This window comes from Amblyomma maculatum, chromosome 8 (genome assembly GCF_055883805.1).
Source record: "Amblyomma maculatum isolate TAMU_Amacu chromosome 8, ASM5588380v1, whole genome shotgun sequence".
Lineage (NCBI taxonomy): Eukaryota > Metazoa > Arthropoda > Arachnida > Ixodida > Ixodidae > Amblyomma > Amblyomma maculatum.
The window spans coordinates 73,917,317-73,934,310 of NC_139351.1; the positions used below are offsets into that span (position 1 = coordinate 73,917,317).

General features: G+C 45.0%; 1 long non-coding RNA gene across 1 annotated transcript; it reads right to left on the minus strand.

The window, feature by feature from the left end:
- Positions 1-8,239: 8,239 nt before the first annotated feature.
- On the minus strand, positions 8,240-15,398 carry LOC146181524 (uncharacterized). Its single transcript, XR_014700438.1, has 2 exons — positions 15,081-15,398; positions 8,240-8,412 (listed from the first exon to the last, which is right to left on the minus strand). It is a non-coding gene; the product is annotated as an uncharacterized LOC146181524 (long non-coding RNA).
- Positions 15,399-16,994: the final 1,596 nt, after the last annotated feature.

A 16,994-nucleotide genomic window follows, 5' to 3' on the forward strand; every position in this document is an offset into this window, starting at 1 on the left:
ACCCTATAAGCGTCTGCCCACAACATACCCATGTCGACGTATTAAAAAAGCTCTTCATTGATGACCTCTTCTCAGCCTCTGATGACCACTGCTCAGGCGAGCAAGTCAATTTATCCGTGTCGTTTATACTCTGGCGTCTCATTGTGTGATACGGGCCATACGCTAGGAATCGCCATCGCTTACTCACCTCCCTCTGCTCCAAAATTATGGTTAAGAAAACAGAGAAGAAATGTTGTTGCCTCTCATAATGTGAGGTGACGACCTGTCTTCTGTAATTTCTTCTGCTGTTGCGAAGAAGGTCGAAGTAAGCTGCTAGAGGCTGGCAATGATAGAATTTGAAGAATGACGTAGCATTCGATTCGTTAACTTTGGCAGAGATTGAATTCGAGGAAGCTTTCATTGAAGTTTTTTATGCCTCAAATTTTAACCTGTATGTAAATATATTCATTGAAAAAAATTGCTTACCAATACATCCATGGCTGCGCTTATGGTTCAGCATGTAGTGCACCTCATGGTGTAGCTTGATATGTTTAGGTATGAATAATGCCATGGCACACAAATGAATGACTAGTCTTTTTCGCCGTTAATAATCCCAATGAACAGAATGAACAAACTGCAGCTGAGACTTATCGCTAGTAGTGGACAGACAGTCATTTTGAGAGGCAAAGCCCAATCGTCAGACCTCTTCTAGAGCACGACGCTTTGCAAGCCGTTCTTCATGCTGCTCAGCAGTCTCTTGTGCACGTTGTCGTTTTCTGGCTTCAGCGCGACGCCGACGCTCCATCTGCCGATGAACAAACTCTGTTGTAGTCGATTCACATTCACCAACTCTTCGAGTATAGTCAGAACGTCTTTGCTCCTCTACATCTCCGGCCTGGACGATTAAACTAGCAGCAAGTATGAACCATCATCTCCTTTTCTGCAAACGTGCAACTCGTTTTTCTTCAGTCTCTTCTGCACGTTGTCTCCTGCGAGCCAGCGGTATCCTGGACTGAGGAAACCACTCACGCTATTCCGTTAAATCAATAAAGTTTACTCTTTCTCCTTTCAGACTTCTTAGCAGCAGCGCGAAGCCGCTCCATCTCAAGTCTTTTTTTCTCAAATCCGTGTCCACGTCTGTGGTCCCCCGGCAGGAGCTGCCAACTTGGGAGTCTTGCTTCACATGGGACGGTTATGTCAGAATTAGCCTGCTTGGAACCTGGCAATCACGTTAACTCTGTAAGCCACTAAGGCACGTTCTTACGGTTTACTTAAAGCGGGCTTTATATGTGGGTTGGGAGGAGCTGCCAACTTCTTTCTCTCGTTCCCAACCTGCTAGGAGCCTGACATTCACGTTACCCCTATAGGCCACTAAGGAACGTTCATACGGCTTGGTTAAAGCCGTATTCGGCTCGGCTGCGGCTCCAGGTCAAACGTAGCCCTTCCTAGGACAGCGCGACGGGCTTAAACGTGGCGCAGAATTGGTAACGCAATAAAATTATGCCTTACGAAATGCAGCAGGTGTGTATTGTATTACTGGTAAATGTTAAATGGCTGCGTTTATTCTCCCGTCATATCCGCTCCGTAATATGCGCCAAGCTATCACAATGATCCACAGTGCGCCCATGTTGAATTGCTGAAGGCTTTTACTCGCTTGCGTCATCACTACTACTGAAGAGGCATGTATCGCTTTGTTCGCCAGTACGTACGCTCTTGTATCGACTGTCAGCGCCGCAGGAAACTACCACCACATTATCCATTTCATCTGCAGCCTCTTCAGCTCGACGTTTCGGACGTGTTGGAATTGATCTTTATGGGCCTCTTCCTTGCTCTTTGGCAGGAAATCAGTAGATCATTATTGCCATCGACTACCTGACCCGATATGCAGAAGCTGCTGCTTTACCAGCTGCGACCGCTAGTGACGTTGCTAGTTTCTTACTTCAGAATGTCATAATGCGTCACGGTGCACCCTCAGGAATCGCTCAGTAATCATAATCGCGTGTTTGTACCAGATGTCGTTGAAGCCCTTCTTCACAGTGTCATGTTGTTCACCGTACCACGTTTTTCTACCCTCCACTAACTAACGGAATGGATGAGCGCTTCAACCGCATCCTTGACGACATGATGATCAAGTATGTATCTTCTGCTCACTCCTACTGGGACCATGTAGTGCCATTTATTACGAATGCTTATAACTCTGCCACGCAATCGACTACCGGATTATCCCCTTATTTTCTTTTCTATGGCCGAGAACCTTCTTGTATGATGGACACTATCCTCCGCTATGGCCTGGATGTCTCTGAAATGTCCCTTATTTCTCAAATAGCTGTCTATGCCGAAGAGTGCCGTCAGGCCACTCGTCATCTCACGACTATCCACCGGCACCACCAGAAAAACAAACGCCCCACTTCTACATGTATACCGCCTGCTTATCGTCAAGACACCTTGGTGGTGCTATGGATTCCCTCTCCCAGCTCAGGCCAGTCGACCAAGCTTCTTAGTAGATATCTGGGCCTTTATTGTGTACTTCAAAAATCTTCCCCCGTTAATCAACTTGTCGAGCCCCTCACAACTCCAAAGGATTACTGTCACAGAGGACGTGAAATCGTCCACACCAATCATCTCAAATCCTACTATGACCCCGCGATCGTGTTTTCCCCTTAATCCGCAAGGATGCCGTTTTTTCACGAGGGGGTATTGCAGGACGGATAGTTGGAGTCGCGAGAAGAGGAAAACGCGATGACAAAGACGACAAAGTGGCGAAGGCGTAAAAGCTCGCGCCCGCTCCAAGAAACGTCGGCTTGGCAGCAGAGACGTATCAGTAACACTATTGTTGAGCGAATTGCTTAATCGTCCTCATTACAATATATATATATATATATATATATATCGGGTGTCCCAGCTAACTTGAACCAAGGGTTACAAAATAATATACTTGAGGTAGGTCAGTGAAATCTGTTGCATACAACTGCCAGCCTTCTTGCGCACTACAGGCAACTTTTTGTTTTGTAATTACTTAATTAGGTAATTATTTTAATTTCTCTAATTTATTAAATATCGACTTCAGACCAAAAATGTGAATCGGAAAGTTGTAGAGCACCTTGAGAAACCCCAATTTCATTAATTGCGATAAAGAAAGTCTCACGTGTATCTTTTTTTCCGGGCTCAGAAGAAAGCCCGCGAAATACAAATAATAACACGTGAATAGTGCATTTGTGCGCCGCGATTGTGGTGCTCTCAATCGGGGTTTGTGCGAACGAAATTAGCTGCGGCCGTGTCTTCTTGGCCCCGTTAAAGCGGCAGGCCGATATGCCTGCGATGGCTTCTTCGCCCGCGTCAGACAGCCGGCCCACGTGACGGTGCAATAGCAGCGAGAGCGGCGAGCCGACACCACCGACATTCTAACAAGGCCTTTGCATCACCTTCTCTCTCATCAGCGAACGTCACGACAAACGGATGAGCAATAAGGTATCAGCCACTAAATCTGCGCATACAGGCTTGGGTAAGGGCGCGAGATGACATCATGTGACTAGACTAAAATTAGCGCTGCACCTTCATTTGCCGGTTGTTTATCGCCATCCGCCTGTCGTGATGTAGGCTGCTGCGGTGTGCAGGCCTGGCCAAAATCGCGGTGGCGACGGGCGAGCTCGAGCTCGCTCGAACCATCGGCAACATTTCTGCCTGCCGCTGCAACGGGACCATCGGGTCACGGCCGCAGCTGATTTTGTTCGCTCAAACCACGACTGAGAGCACCACAATCGCGGCGCACAAATGCGCCAGTCACGTGGTATTATTTGTATTTCGCGGGCTTTCTTCTGAGCCCGGAAAAAAAGATACACGTGAGACTTTCTTTATAGCAATTAATGAAGGGGGGGTTTCTGAAGGTGCTCTACAACTTTCCAATTCGCATTTTTGGTCTAATGTCGATATTTATTAATTAGCGAAATTAATTTAATTAGCCAATTAAGTAATTGCCAAACAAAAAATTGCCTGTAGTGCGCAAACAGGCTGGCAGTTGTATGCAATTGGTTTCACTGACCTACCTCAAATATATTATTTTGCAACCCTTGGTTCAAGTTAGCTGGGACACCCGGTATATATACATACATGGCTATCCTTGAGTTTCTCTTTGTCGCACAAGATTACTTTCGAAATGCGTGGATATTGTCTGGTGCTAGGTGTAGCTTACTGAACGGTTTGTTTATATTTGATAAGTTTTCTTATTCCGCATAATATTTTGTGTTATTAGACATTGTGTGTATGATTAATATTTCAACTTTCGCAATGCAACAAAACAGCGGGAGCGAGACCACCAGCTGACTTTGGTGGAAACAAGAGCCTGAACGGTGTCGAAAAAAAACGTTCTCACACAAAAATAGGCTTCTCACGCATCCCACCGGAGTAAATTTTCGGCGGCGCCAACCCATGGGTGACATGTATTCCCGCCAGGAACGCTCGACTGGAAATGTTTTGAATATTTAGTTACCCTAAACTTTTTAACTCTCTCTCAGCCTCACACAATACACAGGAGCTGCTCAGTTTCAGGTCCATTATAAAGCTTCTGCAATGGGAGAGATCTTTTCCAGTGATCTGTAGCCGGATACAACTCGTTTACATGCGGTTAATAGAAACACGCAAATCCTATGCAAGTATTTCTCTTTTAGACAGCCTCAATGAAAATTCCGTATCAGGCGCGATTACAATGAATCTCAAAAACATCGATGCCTCTGGCTTCTGCAGCACAGCCAGATTTCAAAAACCGATTTAGTTTACTATTTCTACGAGTAATTAGTACATATTACATCAGATACCATGACCAATATAGCTTTTCTGTCAAGTTGTTTTACACTATAGCGGCCGGTAGACAAAAGCGCGAAACCGCAAATGTTACCGGTTCGCACTGAAAACGCGTTACATCCCTCGATAACAGTCAAGCACTTTCGTACCTCAACTGGGAAGAATCATACCTAATAGCGAATATTTAGACGCAGCTTGCATGACGGCGATACCTTCACAACCGGCACATTCTTAGACAACCGAGCTTACTTGGTACCATTCCCGGGAGCAGCATCGCATACACGGCACGGCAGCGTTTATAAACTAATTGTTTGTCGTAGTTACAAGCATTAAACAAGGCCTCTAATGTCTCACGATGCGGATGCGGCTTAGCGCGACTGAAGCGCAGCCAGGGGTAGGGGGGGGGGGATACTCAAATAAAGCAATTATAAAGCTACAAATTAAACGCTATGCACAACGCCAAGAATAATAAATATATTTTATCCCAGGTGGTACAAAGTGGGCTATTAAAGGAGGAGGGGGGGGGGGGGGGCGGTTGGTCCGATGTAGACAATGCAGGACAGCCCCTGTGTGCTCGATGTGTGTGCTGCAAGGATGGCCAACGTAGGCCTTAAGGAGGCTGAAAGCCCCGATGGGTCTCACTTGAGACCGATGTAGGTAGCCCTTGGAGGGCTGCCCACATTTTTTCGGACATTGCAAAAGTGCACATCCCGCCAACTCCCCCAGATGGTCCTACTTGGAAAAGATTCGCTCAGCTGCTATGGATGAACATTTATTTTTTATTACGGTCACCCCCTCAGATTATGACACAGGACCGGTGAGGCTCTATAGCGCAAGCTCCACTTGGGCTTGCTCACATTATGCTCTTAGGTGTCCGAAGCAGATCATTTACAAGAAGCCCTAGTCAGTCAGCATCTGAGATTATGACATAGGGCCGATGCGGGTTCTGTAGCCCAAGCAGCACGTGGGCTTGACGATATTAATCTCATAGGGATCCGACGCACAATAGATCGGAAGCGCTAGTCCAAGTTCTCACCATAGATATTTACGGACATAATGAAGCATATATTTTGCACATATGCGCCCTCTCGAACAGCCACAATATTAAATTTCACAATACTTCATAACATTTATCTAGCCTAAATGACTTCATGGCCATTTTGCTCACGCTGTAGAGGTGTGTTTTGTGAACAGAAATACTGTGCTGAGGGTTTGCAGGCTATCCACGGTAACCAAATAAGTAGCAACAGTTAGCAGTCAGTATGTTTCAGTATTTTTAGGGGAATTAGAATGGTCGCGAGAACTAAAGCCCAGTAACAATACTAACAGACTACAAATGCTGTTTAGAAATATCATAATAGTAATTTATAGCAACGTATAATACAATTGAAAGATGGAAAGAATGCTTGCACATTAGTGTGTGGGAATGCCGTTGTATTCAGCCCCTACGGCCAATATAGGACCCACTGTGGCATTAATTCGGCAGCTCCATTTGGGCTAGCTCTATTTCTTGCGACAAGAGCCTGCATTTACGTTGCGTCAGCAATCACTCCTTACAAATGTTACGCTCATACGGGAGGTCTAGTTTTCATCCCCGACGAGCCAAATGTTGGCCCTGCAGTGTTTTTGTGCGGTCAGCTCCTATTATGCTGGGGGCTTTTTTAACCTTGAGCCCACTAGCTGTTGCACGTGCTTCGATTTCCCCACAATGGACCGATTGTGGTATCATGCGGACATGTCCTGCTTCCAGCCTTATTACAGCCGATGTTCGACCTAAAGAGGGTCTTCGTGGGCAGCCCCAATTGGGTTTGGTGTTGTTTTTGAAACTAGAGCTCAGTTGCTTATAGCACGTGCCTTCAGCTTATCCACAAGGGACCGATTTTGGTATCATGCAGGCACTCCCGCCTTCTAGCCCAATTATGGGCGATGTAGGACCTACAGCAGTTAGTGTGGGCAGCAGAAATTTGGGCTCGGTGTTGTTTTTAAACCTAGAGCTCACTTGCTTTTGCACGTGCCTTCAAATGCCGGGACCTATTTTGTCATTATGTGGGCCGCCCGCCTTCCAGCCTTATTACGGCCGATGTGGGACCTAAATCAGTTTTGTGTGGGAAGCCCCAGTTGGACTTGGTGAACCTAGAGCCTGCCTGCTTTTGCACTTGCCTTCAAATGGCCCACAAGGTACCGGTTTTGGTACCATGCAGGCACGCCTGCCTTCCAGCCCCATTACGGCCGATGTGAGACCTAAAGCGGTTTAGCTAAAGCAGTCACATTTGGGGTTCACGAGGGCGTGCCCAAATTCAGCTCTTGTTCCTATTCCAGCTGCCTTTGAATGACCTACAAGGGGCCACGTGGAGCACCATGTGGGTATACCCGTTGTCTTGCCCCACTACGGGCGATGTAGGTCCCACACAGATTTAATGTGGGAGGCCCCATTTCGGATATATGACGGCTTTCCCATAAAGAACCCACATTTTGGCTGCATTGCCCTGAAATTTTGACAAGGAACCCTTGTGGTCCGGATGCAGGAATGAGCTCTGCATTAACCAGAGCAACATCGCTATGGGACCCATGCAGCACGAGCAGGGGCAAGCTCAAATGAGGCTTGCCCACTTTTGCGCGATCGGGGACGGATACAGATTGTACGACAGTTGGCCCAACCCCACTCTCCTACATCGGACCTTTTCGGGCCCCTCATTCTGTGCTACCTGGGACTTTGCTTTATCCCTACTGGCTACTCACAGCAAGTTGAGGGATATCATTTCTGCAAGCGGACGCTACAAGTGTATTGACAAATTAAAAGCAAACGAAGTGTTTTTTTTTTTAACAAAAACTTGCAACTTTCATAAAACAAGGAAGAAAGAATTTGAGGAACCCTACCGTTGAAAGAACGATATTAGGTATTGGGCTGGGCATTCGACAGCAGTTTTCTTCCGTCATGCTTTTAGCCTACAGATCCTGAATCCGGTGATTGTCACCAGGTGTCGCAGGCACCGTGCGCAATGCCGTCGGATAACTTTGGGCAAATGTGATTGAATCTGTACATAATTATCATATAACAATCACTTTGCCGCCGCAATGAACTGCAGGAGCAATATTGTGTTCTCGACATAACGGAGCGCCGGCACCGAAAGCATGAAAGTTCGCGTGGCGTGTGCGCTGAAAAAGAAAACACTTTGGCCACAATGTGGGCAGTCGCCCTCAAATATACATATTTCTTCGTGCAGAACACCAGATATGCTCGAGTGGCGGCGTCAAGCCGACACTGTCTGGCAGAGGAAAAAAACAGCGTAATAACAATGGCTACTCAGAGCAAGATTAGGAATATCGTCTTTGTAAGCGCGCAGGGCCTCTTATTTACATGTAATCTTGAAGTTTAAGTGGGTGATTACTTGCAGCCGCCGAAATTATTTGTGCATGTGTAGGTGGTATGATATTGTTAGCTTTATGAAAAAAAAAAACTCAATTCAGTTAAAAAACAGATTTGTTTATTTCATGGCATCATACAGGTGTCTGCATCTCTTGAGACATTGGCCGTCGCGGAATGCACCGGCGAGCGTTTGCGACCACTCCGTGAGCTTGCGTAGAGCACTCACAGTTCACAGAGCAAGTGGTTCCTGGTAGCATTGCCATTGGACACTAAATGGGTTGAAAAGACAGGATCTCTTTTATGTCAATGCTCTTAAAAATTCTAAACGCAGCGTCCAAAAATTCTGGACATAATTCTGGACTAAAACTTTTCTCAATTTATTTCACTCTATGTAACGTTGCCAAATTCCTAAACGTTATTTTGGTGCCGTCAGGAAGCCAGACCGCACTGCTTGACATTTGGCATCGCCTAACTTACACCGGTGCCCAGTGATAATACGACTTCTCTCCAGTTGCTGCTGTCTTGCGCACGACTCATAACGCCTCAGTAAGGCGATATTTCTCGTTTTGACTCTGACGTTGACGTATTTGGTGGGCTCTGCGGTTATCGTCCCATATACGCAGACTTCGAAGCCTCCTTTGTGTTCCCTGCTTAGGGACCCCCCCCCCCCCCCTCCCCCAAGAAGAGGCGCTGTCTACGAAGCCTACGCCCCGAATCTCTCTGCCTACCTGAAAGAGCTATGACTTCTAACATGGTCATCCAGAGTACTCAACCTTGTGCAGCTGTTCCCCCGTTTGTCCCGCATGCACTTCATTCACCGCCTTCGTTCCGCAGTTGTAGGTATGAAGACGCAGCAGATTTACTGGACGTCGTCTACAGTGGGGTACGCTTCAACGTGTAGGACGCTGAGCACAAAGTAATAAAGGCTTACTTCGCACTCCAGGATTCCACCAAGATGTATTAAGGGAATTATAAAGCTTCTTTTACTACCTGGGAAGCCTTTCACTGTGAGTTGCTACCGACATTTCCTACCAACTAAAGAAAAAAGGCCCAACTCACCCTGCATTCGAGGTCTCCACGGTCAAAGGGAAGCGCAATCATATTAATCAAAGTATAGGTGTAACTTTTTAATCGTATCGATCACGTTTGGAAGAGATGTGATCCGACAGCGCCGCTAGTGCGGCCGCTTAGTGTGCTTTTTTTTGCGCCTGAAGGCGCAGCCAGTTGAAGCACAGGTGCTGGGGACTCGTCTCGTCAATCGTTTTGTTGGCACTTCTATGGGCGCGCCTGGGATAGGCGCTTGATTTTGACACATAGGGGCATTCGGTCAAAGAACCACAACCAGCCCGCATGTCGTTCTCAATAGGCAGACGCACGTAGAAAGGGCAACCAGCTTGAGCCATATATATTTTCGGCGAGCACACTCTGGCACTTAAAGTTAATCTGCAGCTGGACATTTGAAGCGTCGCCGCCGCAGTGGTACATATTCCGTCATTCGTTTGTTCTATAGCCAACTAGCTGTCTGTAACAGCTGTTATTTGTCTTTTTTTCAGCTACCCCAATAGCGTATAGAGGCGTATGCGGGCTCTCTCAAACTGCGTGAATTTTTTTTCCAACCTTCTTTGTCCACTAAGCAGTCACAACCTCACTGCACCTCATCGCAATGAAATGTAGAACGATTCCTCGATGGTGAGGTAAACATTAAGTGCAAAGCATATTTTCGGAAAAGTGCTTTTACCCCTCCAGGATTTGAATAATATGAGCCGCCGGAGGAGCAGCTGGCCTTCTCAGTGAGTTGTACAAGAGCACCTTCCGGTAGAGAAATGCACGAAAGGTAAATATCGAGCCAGAGCACGTGCGTTTCTGCAGTCGCAGTCTAAGAGACTGCCCGAAATTGTCTGGCATATCGTTGTACACACGTCAGCTGAGCTGACAATCATCCGTGGGGCCTTGCAATCGGCGACATGATGACAGGACGATGCTCTTGTTTGGCCACACGAAGCAGCCATCTGTTTGAGGCGCGTTCAAAGTGCACTCTGAGGCAGCGAAAGCAAGGAGTCTCTGATCGAGTCTACGATGTTTTTCTGTCCATTTTCGAATATTGAGTTATTTGATCAGTAAACAGTAAGAAAGCTTCTGCCTGCTAAGAACTTTACGTGTAAACAACAAGAATAGAAATGTATTGATATTATGTTTTTTTAGTTCTGATTGAAGGTAAAATTACAGCGCGGCATCCGCTACTCTACAGGGGCGCCAGCAGAAACAGCAGAGAGGATGGCATCGAGAACATTTCCTGCCCCTACCGTCTCTCCTCTCTCCAAAATACACTAAGCGGCCGTTCTCTCGCTGCAGCGCAGTAACGCAGTCGGACCACCTCTCTTTCCTACACCGTAGTACCGATCCAGCAATACTCGATACCGAGGAGGTAAGCCATGTAATGCGACGCGTGAAGGTGCAGGTTTTTGCCGGGTTTATTCACACCCTCGAAATACACATTCAACTGTAAATTTCGTTCCTTTTCTGAACGTAGTAGTGGAGATTCTGTTTTTACATTGCCTGAAAACTTCTCACTGTCTCCTCTCGCGTAATATTTATGAACTTACAAAGATTTAACTATCTGCCTCAAGAATTACCTGCCAATGTTTCACAAGCAGAACTGCAAGAGACTCAGTCAATGTATGGCGAAGCACTGCCCATTAGAGAGTTTCAACTAGTACCACAGAAATCACCTTCATCTGAAATGCCTGGAAAGCCACCAGAATTAGTGAGTGCACTTCATCATCATAATCATCATCATCATCATCAGCTTGACTATACCCACTTCAGGGCGAAGGCCTCTCCCATATTTCTCCAATTAACCCGGTTCTGTGCTGGCTGCATCCACTTCACCCCTGCGAACTTCTTAACCTCATCCGCACAACTAACTTTCTCCCGCCCACTGCTACGCTTTCCTTCCCTTGGTATCCACTTTGTTACCATAACCGACCATCGGTTATCCTCTCTTCGCCCTCATGTCCTACCCATGCCCATTTCTTCTTCGTGATTTCCACTAAAATGTCAGTCCCTTGAGTTATTTCTCGCACCCACTATGCAGACTTCTTATCTCTTATTGTTACTCCTACCATTTTTTGTTCCATAGCCCTCTGCGTTGTCCTCAACTTAAGTAGAACCCTCTTGATTAGCCTCTACGTTCAGCACTATAGGTGAGTACAGGTAAGATGCAACTGTTGTATACTTCGGTTTTGAGCGATACCGGTAAGCTGCTAGTCATAATCTGCGAGTGCTTCAAAAACGCCCTCCATCTCAAACTCATTCTTCATGTTATTTCCTTTTCATGGTCCGGATCTGCGGTTGCTACCTGTCTTAAGTAGACATATTCGCCTACTACTTCCAGTACTTTGCTACCTAATGTTAACTGCTGTTCCTTCCCGAGGCTGTTGAACATTACCTTAGTCTTCTGCATATTGATTTTCAAGCCTACCTTTCTACTTTTTTTTGTCTAGGTCATCAATCATTATTTTCACTTCATCCCCCGAGTTACTTTGCAAGGCAATGGTCATCAGCAAATCGCAGATTACTGAGGTATTCTTCATCTACCCTTATCACTAACTGCTTCCATTCGAAGTCTCTGAATACTTTCTCTAAGCAAGCTGTGAATAGTACTGGGGAGATCGTGTCTCCTTGCCTAAAACCTTTCTTTACGTGAATTTTGTTACTTTCTTTATGCAGAACTATGGTTGCTCTGCAGCCACTTTATAGATCTTCCAGCACTTTCACGTACGGCTCGTCTACCCCCAGATTTCGCAAGGTCTGCATCACCGCCGAGGTTTCTACTGAGTCAAATGCATTTTCATAATCAATGAATGCTATGTATAAGGGCTGGTAAAATTCCGAGCATTTTTCTATCACCTGGTTGATGGTATGGATATGATCGATACTAGAGTACCGTTTCCAAAAACCTACTTGACACTTTGCTTGATTGCAGTCTAGGTTGTTCTGATTTTCTTAGCGATTATCTTAGTAAATACCTTACACGTAACAGACAGTAAGCTTATTGATGTGCTTTTTAAGGTCTTTAGCGTACACTTTCTTATGAATGAGGGTAACATTTGCATTCTCCCATGGTTCCGGTGCCGCCGATGACACCAGGCACTGCGTATATTGGGTGGCCAGTATTTCTAGCACGAAATCCCTCCGCCGTTCAACAAATCTGTAGTTATCTGATCCTCTCTAGCTGCTTTCCCCCTTTTCAGAGTTTCGATTGCTTTCTTGACCTTGTCCTTCGTCACTGGTGGAACGTCTGACTGTTTTTATCTACCGCCAATCTCATTGCAGTCCTGACTACTTTGGTTACTGTAGATATCCGTATATAACTGCTCGACTACTTTGACTATCTTGTCCATATTCGTGATGACGTTGCCAGCCTTCTCCCTCAGCGCATACTTCTGGGTTTCACCTACGCCCAATTTTTTCTTCGCCGTTTTAAGGCTTGCCCCGTTCTTTACAGCATGGTCAATTTTCTCCATGATATACTTCCTTATATCGGCCACTTTGCGCTTATTGATTAGCTTTGATATCTCGGCCAATTCTATCTGGTCTGTTGGATTGGAAGCTTTCATGCTCTGGCGTTTCTTAATCAAATCTTTCGTCTCCTTAGACAGCTTACCGGTATCCTCTCTAAATGTCCTACCGCCTACTTCTACAGCGCACTCAGTAATGATATCTCTGAAATTATTGTTCATTGCTTCTAGGGTAATGTCGCCATCCTCGGTTAGACCTGAATATCTGTTTTGTAGCGAGATCCCGAATTCTAGTGCCCTCCCCCTAACCGCTAATTCGTTGCTGGGTTTCTTTCTTACTAATTTGCTGCATTCCTTCTTCAGATTTAGGCTAATTTGGGACCTCACAACCCTGTGGTCTCTACATCGCACTTTTCCGATAACCTCTACATCTTACATAAAGGCTGGGAACAAACACAATATGAACTTAACGCGCACTTAACGGATACCTTTTAAAACGGCGAAATCCAAATTTATATGAAACTTGCTTGAAGCCAAGGAAGAAAGAACGGATTATGCACCGTCATGTGTGCTGAACCCCTTAATTTATCATTTCTGCAGCACATGAATTGATGCCGCCTGCCTTGGATGTCCTACGTCAAGCCAGGAAATGGTTCTAGCAAACTAAGAACAGCTTGCACATGCCGACATTTATGGAAATGCTTGGAAGCATCACTAGAGAAAAAACTACAGTATGTAACACCTACACATAAGTGTGTTATTCACAAAATCGCTCAAGAAAGGAGCCCACTTTGAAAGTGCAGTTAGTTTTGCAAATTGAAAGAGAAGGGCATTGAAATAGCGCTACGACGGGTGAGGTGGACTTCGTGCTAAAATAGAAAGAGACAAGTGACGAATCCATCCTTGTTCTGGCAGTGTAGCGTTTACATGCAATGCAGCGTGAATGAAATAAGGCAAGGATTTCTCGCACTAGCGTGCCACCAGAGCAGAAACCAGTAATTACTGAAACAATTTAAGAACGACATCCAGTCGGAAACGGACACGATGCACTTGAGGACCGCTGCTGCCTGAAAATCGCAACGAAGACCCTCTATCAGACAGTGACGTGCCAGGAAAGCTTTCTGAGATCGAATATACAGCCGAAGTCTCTGAATCAGCGACTGCGATTGTTCATTGTATTATAGAGCCTGCTATGCCCGACGTGCAAGGTGACCAAATTTTATTCGAAGTGCAGATGAACAAAAATCTTCTACTAAAATGGTAACAGAAGATATTGAGGCAGTGGTAACACTGGAGTCTTACATCATTAGAGTTATTCTCTGTTGTGGAACGTATTTACGGTTTAGAACAGGAGCTATTTCCTGGAGCAGATGCTATGACAGAAACTCCGGTAGGCCATCGAGTGCATGCTGTCTCAGCGTATTCTATGCCGCTGTTGTTAGGCGAGACTGGGTACACGCTGGAAGCGACGCCAGCGTATTTCGTCGGCAAGTCTCCGTTCTCAAAGGAATGAAAATAGAAACAAAACCAGTTGAAGATGCTTATCTTAGATGCGATGTCGAAATGGGCTCTCGCTTCCCTCCCTTTCCGCCGAAGACAATACTCACCTTTCCCGTTCTGCTCCTGCACGACAGTTAAGTTACCTAAAATAATGGTTGAGCCGGGAAGGATGCTGGGACTTCCTCGACGGGACAAGATATCATAATTAATGCGCGTTTATGTGATATTCTGCCTGTCGCGCAGCTGCGCTTCATCTTCGTTCACTTATAAAAGCAAGGGGTTCATACCTCCCTTTCGCGGCCGTCTCGGCAGCACTTCTTCAATACATCTACGAACCAGGAGGCAGACATTGAGGTTCATCACACTTACCTCGCAAGGTTCAAGTGGATGCAGCTAGCACAGAACCGGGTTAAGTGGAGAAATATGGGAGAGGCCTTCGCCCTGCAGTGGGTATAGTCAGGCTGATGATGATGACGATGATGACACTTACCTCATAATCGAAGTCTCAAACCGAAAACGAAATGAATTTTTTTTTCACTCATAATTTGCATTTTAGACAATTGCCGAAATTGGCTGGATTTTTGCATTCAAATCAACGTTGTGCTCCCCTACACGGATTGCGTTGCCTACGTCGCAGCTTTCAGTTCATCAATTGCACGGCCTTGTTCAAATTTCTTCTCTTTAGTTCGGCTGACATGCGATTGGTAAAGTGATTAAATTGGTGAAGAAAGCGAACATTTCGTTCGGTTTCGAAGAGGTACGCATTCCCCAAACGTTAAACTGCTGTGCATACACTGCACATATCATGAAGAGACACTGCCTTTCCCGAGTTTACCCCAAAACTTCAAATACATAAATATTTGGTATATTTGGTTATATTTGGTTGCAGTCAGAGAAAACAAAACAAGTTCATTTACCCAGTTAGGAAAACATTTACGTATTACTGGTGGAGTTCGAACCTTACGTGCAGATCTGCAAGTAGAAAAAGACACCAAGCTATAGGTCTACCAAATATTACACCGGCGTACGTGTTTACTCAAGCTTGTTCTCTGTTACTCCCGTGGTCCAATTTTGCAGGAGTTAAATATGTGCTTGATTACGGATGGCACGTTTTAGATTTTTTGTACTGCAAGTAGTTTATGCTAACAATGACTAAGTGACCTTGTGTATAAACCTGCATTTGCCAAATTATCTAAAATACAAAGCAGATTGGTACGTCCTTTCACATTGCTTATCACCACAAACGGGTCCAAACCAAAAATACGTGTAATATGATCCCGTTGCGTGTCATTTCTACTGCGGCTAGAGGCACCATCTTACTTCTTCATACAGCAGACAGCCAAAGCTAAAAAAATGTAGCGCCATGGAAGAAGCACAAAATAGTACAGATGTTTTGGCAACCGGCCTGTTTGGATCACACCGGGATGATTTAGCTGTCCTGGGCATTTGTAATAAGCCGACGTAAGCCGTAAAGAGCAGCCGCGAGTCTTAACATCTAGTTTTACATTTAGTGGCTGTATTACTTTGTGCCTGCTTGAAGGTGGTTTTTCACTCTGTCAATTTAGCCCCATATGCTTATACGAGAAATTTCGAGCATGCTCTTAAGGCCACCTTCTCGAAAAGGAAGATTTTAATGTTTTATGCTGAAACTTTTGTCATACCTATACTACCCTTGTATTTTTCAAAATTACAAAGCTTTTTAATACGCACGGCATAAACAACAGTAATAATATTTCGTATTATTTCAGACATCAGATCTCAAAAATATTATTATCAAGCTTGCTGGCAAGCTTCATAGTCGATAGCTTTTAACAATTTGCAAACATGTATTTCAAAATATATGGGATCCAAGATATTCTGAAAGAAAGAAGATGGCTACACAGTATGAATGAGGCGCGCAACAAGGGTTGAAGTAGCGCTTCTGTTCGCAAACCTAGCCAACGTTGGCTTGACTTGCGAACTGAACCTCCAGGTCTACCTTTGTTCAAAAATATTAGAGTTGCTCCAGTGTGGATTTTACAGGTAGGCGTACTGCAGTGCAGAAATAGTGCCCGTGACAAAGCATGATGATCAGACTTGTACTTTATCTGAACTAATCATATTAATTAGTTTTGTTCTTTCGTGAAATATTATATGAAGCTTTTGGCCATAAATATCGATCGTGAGCTCTAATTCTATTGCCAATATTGGCAGCGTTGTTCAAAGTCTAAACATCAAAACAGTGCGAATCAGAGGTCGTTGACATGGCTTCTCAACATTGCTCGGGAATAAACTTCCACATCTATCATTCTCTACTAATGCTAGCACGCATCAAGATAACAGTAGTTTTTATTTATGGATATGGACTAATCTGCTTCTAAGCAGGAAACTGAAAATGTCAAACAATTTGACCCGTGCATGTTTTCTAAATTGCAAGCTGTGTTGGAAACTGAAGTTGGTTGTAATATTGTTCAATATATTGCCCATATTTTCTCAATTTATCACATGGTATTAAAAAAAATAATTTATTGTTAATCTCAGCACCCTTCACATAAACTTTTGTCTTCCTTCTTAAGAGCGAATCTACGGGCGAGTTGCGCTGGCCCAAGCCAAGGATAAAAATTACTTGAATAATGCTGTTTTGAAAGCTCGTGATTTCCATTCCAAGGCTGAGGGCAGCTTGTGGTTTGTTCTGTTTTTTCATGAAGCCTGTCATTTGACTAACCTGCGGGATGGCTATTTCTATTGCGAATTGCAATTTTCAAGCATTTGAAAAAACTTAGATACTTTTTACTAACGAACATCAATTAACTAACAGCACGTCGCTGCTTTGTACTCAACGTGCACTGCCA